Source organism: Muntiacus reevesi, chromosome 1, assembly GCF_963930625.1.
Source record: "Muntiacus reevesi chromosome 1, mMunRee1.1, whole genome shotgun sequence".
Lineage (NCBI taxonomy): Eukaryota > Metazoa > Chordata > Mammalia > Artiodactyla > Cervidae > Muntiacus > Muntiacus reevesi.
This window is the reverse complement of record NC_089249.1, coordinates 98,150,698-98,161,150: the sequence shown is the minus strand read 5'-3', so window position 1 is coordinate 98,161,150 and position 10,453 is coordinate 98,150,698. Positions and strand designations below refer to the sequence as shown.

The 10,453-nt window shown below is 39.3% G+C and overlaps 1 protein-coding gene across 1 annotated transcript in view; it reads left to right on the top strand.

Annotated features, from left to right (window-relative positions):
* The first annotated feature begins 4,503 nt into the window (after nucleotides 1–4,503).
* Nucleotides 4,504–10,453, top strand: part of NTNG1 (netrin G1) — a 399,049-nt gene continuing 393,099 nt past the window's right edge. Inside the window, exon 1 of the mRNA XM_065907714.1 lies at nucleotides 4,504–4,524. The gene's annotated coding sequence lies outside the window, so the exon portion shown is untranslated. The remainder of the gene's footprint in view (nucleotides 4,525–10,453) is intronic.

The window sequence follows — 10,453 nt, the reverse complement described above, 5'->3', positions numbered from 1 at the left end:
CCAAACTAAGTAACAAAAGTGAAGTTCATGGCCAGTTGTGTTTGTCATCAAGTCTTCTGTTCTGAAGAATCACATCAAATAGCCTTTATGATTCATGGCTTTTTTTATTCTTTAGTCGCATGTCCGACTTTTTACAACCCCATGGCCTGTAGCCCGCTAGGCTCCTCTGTCCATGGGATTTCCCCAGCAAGAATACTGGAGCGGGTTACCATTTCCTTCTTTAGGGGATCTTTCTGACCCAGGGACTGAACCTGTGTCTCCTACATTGGCAGGTGGATTCTTTACCAACGAGCCACCTGGGAAGCCCATGATTCATGGCTACTAAACTACTAAAGAATAATTTTACCACAAATTATTTATCAAGCAAGTGAAGTATTATTTAGTAAATAATTGAACCAAGCATTAATTTACAACAAATTACCAAAAGCCAAAAAAAAAAAAAAAAAACCCACAAAGCAAAACAAAAACACTCTTTTTGTCACTCAGAAATATCTTTTGATTTGGTAAATTCCAGGGTGAATACTGAGATCATAAACAAACAAAAAAATGGACTTCAATGAGGCAGAAATCTTTTTTTCCCTTTTATACCAATAACATCCTTACTCATTTTTATGCTATTTTGTGTTCATATGCCACTGATTAGAAAAGCAAGTGACACAAAACTGTTTCTCTAACACCCCTTTTTATACCACGTTATATAACGACCAGCTATTAAGCTACCAGGCTATATGTATTTTATTTGGCAATGGTTAAAATTCTCACTGGTGGCTTAGATATATGTGGTGACAACTGACTGATAATAACGTGCTGGTCCACATTACTGCTTGCAACCCACCCTCAAGTTGTCTACTAGTCATCATAATATTCTAATTACCAATATGGTCAGGGATAAAGTGCTGTTTTTGTTGTATTTTCTTTCCCTTTTTACACGGCTCAGCATGGATAAGCAGTGAAATGTAATAGAAAACAATGTTTCTAATGATTTTATTTCAAAATATGTTTCAGATTTTTCATGCTGAGAAAGTTACCCTATGAATTCTTAAAACTGCTGAGATGAACTGAATACTTGGAATTCGCCAGTAATCTTTTCTGTAATCACTGAAATGAGGCGAAATCTTCAGAACAGAAACTGCCTTATGACTCAGGCTCCTCCCTTCCTTAGTGATTATGTTACCAGCCCTCTGGAGTTGGTCCCTAACAAGGCATGCATGTTTAATGATTTTGGGGGGCTTCCCTGGTGGCTTTAGCGGTAAAGAACCTTCCTGCCAATCTAGGAGATGTAAGAGACACAGGTTTGATCCCTGGTTGGGAAGATCCCTGGAGACGAGCACGGCAAACCACTCCAGTACTCTTGCCTGGAGAATCTCATGGACAGAGCAGCCTGGTTGGCTAGAGTCCATGGGGTCGCAAAGAGTCAGACATGACTGAAGTGACTTAGCACGCACGCACTGGAGGGTCCTTCTGTCCTGTGTTACTCTCATCAAGAGACTGGAATCCAGTTCCCTTCAAAAGCCAAAGACAGTTTACTTGTTAATCAAAGAACAGACAGTGCCGGTTGTACTGTAGATACAGGCTCTTCTGAAAGGCCTTGGGCGGGGCTGTTTTATCAGCCGGAAAGTGGCCGGAGTTCCCGCGGACCTGGCGTAGTTCACAGGGACCTGGTGTAGTTCCGCAAGTCCCAAGTGCTGTACATAGCAGCCTCCGCCATCTTTACTTGAGATGTTGTGCGCAGCGCGTCTGCACGCGACTCGCCCAAGCTGAAGTGCCAGGCACAGCCTTCCTGCACACAGTGCGCCGCCGCCATCTTGAATTGAGGCGTTACACGCAGCGCCTCTCCACACAGTCTCCACAGAGCTCATCAAGTGAGGTGAAGGGCACCGGGTTCTGTGCTGGATGGTTCATCTGAGGTATGAGGTGCAAGACCTCTGCACACGGCCTCCTTAAGGAAAGTGAAACTAGACCACCTGCAAAAGAAGAGTTTAGACCTTATCATCTAGATTCCCTCTTTTTCCTGGGAACCTCCGTGGACTTTGCTAATGCCATTTACAAGGGACAAAATTTCTGTGGCCTCACAAGTGAATGTTTTATTCCTAAAATAGGCTAGGCGGAGAATATGGTCAATGGAAGATAAAAGTTAGAGGAATAAATTATGGCTGCCCCAGGGACTCTAGCCACTGCAGTTTACATCTAAATTTCCTCCATATAAAGTCGCTCAGGCATTGTTAAGAAGTCTACACACACTCTTGTTTTCTTTTTCAGCAAATAGGGTCGTTCATGCTTCTTTCAGAGCCGCCTCAACAACCAAAGCAGCTCACTACTGTGAAAATAACTTGGAGTAAACATCAACCAACCAAATAAAAAAGTATATTTGTTCCTCAGAATTGAAGTGGGAAGGAAAAATATCCTGGGGGATATTATATTTTTAAAATTACGGTAAGGAGATTGGCAAAATAATGCTATTAGCCTTGATGGAAATATCCTTCTGGAGTTTGAAACTCCTTCAGGATGGAAGTCATTCTGATATCCTTTGATGATAAATACTTGAATGACTATTTCAGAAGCTATTGTTTTTTGATGTTTGTTGATGCAAGAAGAAAGTAAGGAGAAGGGGGCTGAATGTTTTATTTTGCAATTCTAAGTATAAATGTTTCTCAAGCTACATGTTTTCTGACATCCAACATACAACTGATAATTCATGAGATTATCTTAGTCATACTTAGGCTATTACTAATTAAAATGATTAAAAGAAGCTGTTAGTGAAAAAAGGTGAAATGAGGAATATACCTTCTGATTTGAGAACAGAAAGCCCTAGAAATGCATAAAATAAGGTATCTGAAATTTGAAAATGAAAGTGTTAAGTAACAAAAATAAGTTGTTTTCATGAATTCTGAGATAAAATTAGGATATTTGTGAAGTGACTGTGAAGCTGAGATACATTAGGTGGCCTCATTTATTTATCATAATCACAGATAAAGTTCTGAAACGAGGGCTACGAGGCATGTTAAAAGTATATTTCATCCTCTGTGCATGAGATGGTCACACTGCTATTGCTAGGCTAGCTCTGTACGTCTCAGTATTTACTGACACAGCAAAATGTACGTGAATATTCATTTTATTATCAAGATTTTTCAGAAGTATTATCTATCTTATCAGAGTAATTACATGATATGACAAAGTAGGTCACATTCTTATTACTGTGTACAAATCTAAAAAATTCATCTTAAACCGTTCCTGGAAAAACTATCTCTTAAACAACTCCTCCAAGGCCAAAGGATACTACAAAACATTTAATCAAAGAGAGACGTTCTCCAAAAATTTCAATTTTGTGTTTTTCCCTTCTATTGAATGATCATCTTTTCTGGTTCCTTCCGCAGTTTACCTCACCCAAGCAATCCTCAATATAAAGCAGATTGTTCTAGAGGTCCTATCACACATTTATCTGAGACACAGAAATTATTTTCCTAAGACTTGGTGCTGCTGAACTAATTAGACCCACTCGAGCTACAGTGCTATTTAGAAAAGTAGCAGGACTGTTTAGGTTAATGTACACTGTTTCATTGAAAAAAACATACTGGCTCCTACAGGGAAAACATCTTTTCCAACCTTAGTGATAATTAGTCAAAAAGTCCTTTTCCAAAAGCACTGCTCATCTTCTAGAGTGGCTTAAGGATTTGATTTTTCTTAGAAAGTAACGCTTTAATTTCTTTGTAGTCATTTACATTGACACTTTGTATTAAAGGCCTGCCTAATAAAAAAAGCAGTGCTATCAGAAAACTATAGATTATGGAGGTAGATGGATAAGCAGATGTATAGTTTTAAGATTTGACCTTACAAATATGAAAGCTTACGTTGGTTAAGTAGTCTCTATAAGGCAGTTGACTTTTGCATCTGGTGCTATAACATTGTGTGGTAGTGGTCTAGTTCTTCTTAACAGTCAGGCTCAGACACACCAGCCAACAGCATAATCCTCATATTTCCCTGCTGAGTCAGAGGCATAAGGAAATCAAAGTGTCCAGGCATCAGTTTCAGCTACCAGTTGAATGGAATCATTTCTGTGTGCCCAGAAGAGCCTAAAGTCAAGATGAGATGATGGGGAACAAAAAATTTTTACTAGTAGAGTGCTAAGGGTAAAAGTGAAAGGAATCTCTCCTATTTCTACCGTTTCATTCATGGACCCAGGAATCCTAGTTAAAGGAGAACAACACGGTTGTATGTGCATTTAGAGCATATACCACATCCAAGAAGACATCTCACTAGTCTCTCAAGGTGTTGCCACCCCTCTAGCACGAGTTTACAAATAGCCATTACATCAATCAAGCCACATGCTTCATGACAAAAAGGAATTCCATGAACATGAACCCAGTGCTGTACTTCCTTTTTTATGAAATAAATTCCTTGGTCAAAAGTGATGCTGTATGGGATGCATTAGAGTGGGTAAGACATCCTGAAGTCCATAGCCGCGTTTTGGCAGGACCATCAGGGATGGCAAATCCATACCCGGAGGAAGGACCTGTTTTAAAAGAGGTAAGTGCTGCCCTTTTCATGATGGCAGTATCCCAATGTAATAACTCTCTGTAGCTGGATGGTTCCACCTTGGGAATAGTATCATTTCCAAGGGCTCACATTGGTCTCTGCTGCAGTTCCTTGCTAAAATTGGGCACTCAGCAGTAAGTGTAGTCAGATCAGCCTTTTTGAGAGGAAGTCCACAATGCTGAGCACATGTATCACCTCCATTTCTGCTGTCTCAGCTATTAATTCATGAACCCATGAAGCAATGATGGGAGTGGTTAGAGAAGTATGGGTTCCCGTATAGCAGGGGTCTCATACCTGATTACAAAAATTATTCTCTGCCAGGGTCACTCTTTGATGAGCATTCACATGAGACACAAATCATCAGACTATTTGGAATGGTCTCCCATATACCTTTTCCTCAGACCTTCTAACAGTCAATTTTCCAAACATATGCCTTTGAAGTCTCGACCATCTAGTCAAACCATTGGCTGAAGTTCATAAATTGCATAGATTTATACACTGTATCATCCCTTCTTCTAGAAATAAAGGAACAATGGATTTTTTAGTGGATTTTCTTCCTCTACAGTTCTTTAGGGCCCTCCTTGGGGCTGTAGTACTGTTTTCTTTTGGATTGTACCTGCATATCATGTGGAAGTGTGAAAGTGAAAGTGTTAGTCACTCAGTCGAATCCAACTCTTTGGGACCACATGGACTGTAGCCCACTGATCGCCTCTGTTTTTGGAATTTTCTAGGCAAGAATACTGGAGGGTAGCCATTCCCTTCTCTGGAGGATCTTCCCCAGAACCATCTATAAAACAAGCTCAAGATTTTCCTTCCTCAGTCAAATGGTCAGGTGAAACTTCCTATGAGGCCATCACTCATGTAGAGTGAGAGAAGGTAATGCAGCAGGAGTAGAAAGAATGGGCATCCATATCATTAGAAACAGTAGCGACAGCAGGGATCTGGGTTCATGCAATTTCTTGTGCCTTCAAGACTTTCTTGGACAAGATCTTGTATGTATTATCTTCATTTGACGATGGAATAAAGTTTGCACACACCCAGATTCAAGGTTTGGTGAACTAGCCAGTTCATGAACTGTATGCAATTCATGATGGACAGTTCAGGTCACATGGTAAATGGATGGTCCATGGTCAAATGGTCAATCTGTACTAAAGACCTATAGTAATCAAAAACCTCTTTCTTAAAAGAGACAACATCACCAGAGAAGAGCATTGTTCTGAAGTTCTAAGAATATATACTGTGATAAAATTCTGCCAATAGCTTTAAATAGCATTCCTATACACATCAAGTACCATTGGATCTGTTGGACCATATGTCCTAAGTGGCAGGGCAGCTTTCATGGTAGCCTAAACCTGTTGCAGAACTTTCACTTGTGCTTCACTCAAAACTGGTAGCTTTTTGGATCACTCAATAAAGGAGTCAGAGTTGTATGCCTAAATGATATATATGGTGCTTCAAAATCCAAAGTACCTCACTGGGTGATATGGCACTTTTTCAGTGGCCAGATGCAGCAGATTTCTTTCACTTTGCAAGGGATCATTTGACATGCCCCAAGCCATTGCACCTTTAGAAATTTCATCAAAATGACAGTCCTCTGGTTTTTGTTTCATTCCCCACCCTCCAACATGCAAATGTCTTACCAACTTGTCTAGATGGTTGCTACTTTCTGCTTACAAGAATGTAATATCCTCGATGTAATAGACCAAACCAATATCCTGTGAAAGGGAAAGGTGGTCAAATTCTTGTAGATTAAATTATGATATAGACTGAAATACTGGTATATCACTCAGATAGAACAGTGAAGGTATATTGCTGGCCTTGTTAATTGCTAGGAAACTGCTTCTTTATTGGCCTTTACTACCAGGGAATAGAGGGGGAAAAAAAGAATATTTGCCAAATCAATAGCTGGATACGAGCTGCCAGGAGGTGCTGGCTTGCTCCAGAAAAAAAAATCTGCCACAGCAGCTACAATTGGAGTCACTACTGAATTAAGTTTATAGTAGTCGACTATCATTCTTCAAAATCCATCTGTTCTACACAGGTTGAAGAGGCAAGTTGAATGAAAGTCACCATCCCTATGTCTTTCTAGTCTTCAGTTGTGACAACATGTCTTCAAAATGTCCCCAGAAATGCAACATTACCTTTGTTTTAGCATTTTCATAAGTATTTACCATTTTCATAAGAGGCATTGTAATGACTTCCATTGGGCCTTTCCTATCATAATAGCTCTAACTCCATGAGTCAGGGAAACACTGTGGGGATTCTTCCCATCAATCACTAAGTACATACATTCTAATTGTGCACTCTAGAACAAAAATAATAATCACAGAGTTGGTTTGAAGATCCCCTAAGTCCTACTGTGAAAATGTCCTGAGCCAAATTTTATTGACTACATGACCTCCATAATATCCAATACCATTTGGTGGACCACAGTGGTCATTTAAATCTATCGGAATCAGTATTAGTTCTGAGCCAGTTTCCATTAATATCCAAAAAGTCTGATTTTTTTTTCACTTCATAATTTATAGTCACATTTTAAAATGGCCACAGATCCCTTTGGAGGAATTCTGAAGAAAGGAGTATACGGTTTGGGCAGTGTATAAGTCTTTTCTCCAAGGGATTGTGCCTCCCTTTCATTCAAAAGACTCTTGTTGTGTAAACTGCCTGGGAATTGATGGAGGATTTATTACTGGTTTTTTTTTTCTTTCCTTGTAATTCAAGTCAGATTTCTGTCCATTAGACCTAGGACTATTCCACCTGTAAAGATTAAGTATCCTGGCCAATGCTAAAATCTCTGTGAATCAGTCTATTCTGGTGACTGCATTAGCTCCAGTGTCCATTGTAGTAACCACGCCACCTTTCATTTTTGGAAATCAGTGTTGTAACTTGGCTCAGCAATACCGTCATCCCCATTGTATTTCAGAAGCCCACTTTTATGGGAGTCAGTAGTTCTAACTGTATGGAGAGGGGCTACCATAAAGCTCTTCAAGGATGCCAGAGAACTTGTTACTAATTTATTTCTTATAATTTCATGAAAAGGATGTCTTCTGAACACTCTAAGCAGATTCTTGATAAAAAAAAAAAAAAATCTTCAGTATTCTAATTACCCTTGGACAGCAAAGAGATCAAACCAGTCGATCGTAAAGGAAATCAATCCTGAGTATTCTTTGGAAGGACTGATGTTGAAACTGCAATACTTTGTCCACCTGATGTGAAGAGCCAGTTCATTGGAAAATACCCTAATGCTGGGAAAGATTGAGGACAGGAGGACAAGCAGGCGACATAGGATGAGATAGTTGGATGGCATCATCGTCTCAATGGACTTGAGCAAACTCCAAGAGATGGTGAAGGACAGGGAAGCCTGGTGTGCTGCAGTCTGTGGGATCACAAAGAGTTGGACACAACTGAACAACAACAACAGATCTGGAAGGGCAGCAAGGGTAGGTCCCAAGGATGATCAGCAGTGCCTTGAAAGGCAACTCTATTTGAAGAAGCTATCACAGATGCATCAAGAAAAGGAAGATTAACCCACTCAGCATTTTCCTTGCTAGTGAAAGCATCCCTTCCACCCCTTAGCACTGCTTTATATCCTTTCCTGCCTATCAAAAGCCTTTTCTGAAAATTTCTGATGGAACATTTCTCAGGATGCATGGGGGTTTTATAATGTGTCAAATTGGTTATCCTTAACTATATTTCTCAAGATTCTTTTCCTATACATTTCCAATTACAACAGGCTCAGGAAAGACTCTTCTGTGAGATTTGGAGGACAGATGTAGGTGAGACAGCAGTCATTTCATAGTTCACGTGCATCATCGATGTGCTGATCCACCATAGGCATGAGGAAGCAGCTGTGCCTGCAAGTGCTCTAACTATCTTGGGACCTTTCTTCTGTTTCTCTGATTCCTGCAGCAAGTGTATGTGTCAGGCTTCAGAGTTAAGTGTTCGGGCTTCTGCAGGACACCATCATTACAAGTCAGAGGCAATAAGGACCAGTCATGAAACTTCTCATTAATTCTGCTTATGCTTATAGGTTCCAGCTTATTCTTATTCTTCCTCACGTTATACTCATCTTTCCTTCCTGACTCTACCTGGCCTGTGGACTTAAGGTTCTACCACCACATGTTGAGAACAAACTTCACAGAGATTGTTTAACTAGCTCCAGCTCCCACAATTGCATGAGACCGATTCTCTGTAACAAATTATCTATCTACCTATCTATGTCTGTCTGTCTATGTCTGTCTATTGCCTATTTTTATTTCCTAATGATTCTGATTCTTTGATAATATCCTTACTGATACATAATTTGGCACTGGAACTGGGAGGGTTCCATAGAAACCAAATCTTAAAGATGAAGTCTTTATGTTGGTTCTGGAATTTTCTGTATTTTCTGGAATTGGTCCTCTGATGTGATTAAGTTTAGAGACATTAATGATCCTGTGAAAGTGAAGTCACTCAGTCATGTCTGACTCTTTACGACTCCATGGACTGTAGTCCACCAGGCTCCTCTGTCCATGGGATTCTCCAGGCAAGAGTACTGGAGTGGGTTGCCATTTCTTTCTCCAGGGAATCTTCCCAACCCAGGGATCGAACCCAGGTGTCCCGCATCACAGGTCGTCTCTTTAACCTCTGAGCCTCCAGGGAATTATCCTGTAGCCCGTGATGAAGTGGGTCCTGGTGATCTATGGCATGCATAGGCATGTAGGCAACACAGTGACTCAGTTTATAATGTCTGTATGTCTGAGTCCCCTTGCTGTCCAACTGAAACTATCACAACATTGCTAATCAATTGGTTATACTGCAATACAAAATTAAAAGTTCAATTATATTTTCATGATGTTTAAATACTTATAATCAAGTGCATTTAGAAGGGAATGGTCTGTGTGAACTAGTATTTTCAGCCTTAAAATATTACAATAAAAATACCGAGTATAATGGGGTTGGGTAATTGCTTCTAACGGTGCTGGGGAACTTGAAGCAAGAAGATGATATACTCGCGGTGCTTTAAATTGTCATCTCAGCCCTCAAAAAGGGCTTGAAAGCTTGTATGACTACTGTGAGGAGAACCGTTAACTCCTATCAAGGTGGGATCGGGATATCTGAAAACCATACCCAAAGTCTAATCCTGTAGGTGGCTGAACTGTAATACAAACTGAATTCCCAACCATGAAGAGTCTCTTTTCTAAAGTTATGACATTGACTGAGAAGGAATGAGATCCTGAAAATTAAAATGGGACATACGGGCAGACTCTGATGACCCAGTCTCCTAAAATCTTTTGAAATTTCTTTGCCAATGGAAGCAGCATTTCCACCCCTCAGCATTTTCATAGATCCTTAACTGGGATATAAGTGACTAAGAGGATATAATAATAAATAACAAATATCCTTAATAGAGAAACTAATCAGCATAAGAAGCTCTGTAGAAATTTATCCACCTTATTCTATAATATTGGCTTCTGATTTCCTTTATTGATATCTTACCAAAAATGATGCTATTTGTTTATTTCCCATGGATTCTGATAAAGGGTTCTTTTTTTTCTCAAGGAAAGTAGGTGTAGATGGACTATATGACTTCTATGGTTAAAAATTCAGACTCTCACTTCTGCCTCTTTCACTCCCTTGAGCTATTTCTACATAACTTCTTCATTTGAAAAAGCAGTAACAGGCTTATCTATATATCATAGAATTTCTAAGTTTATTAAACATATAATGGTTACAAAGTGTTATATCAATACTTAAAGGTTGAATCAATCATTAAGTATAACTAAATAATAATTGAAAAGTAAATTAATAACTATAGCCAGATTACTATTTTCCTATAGAATTATTTATGGTTTTCACTTCCATGGTAGATTATAAAATTGAAATGTTTTTGTACTACTAATATCTTTACTAATAGTATTAGGTCAAAAATTTTTTTTTT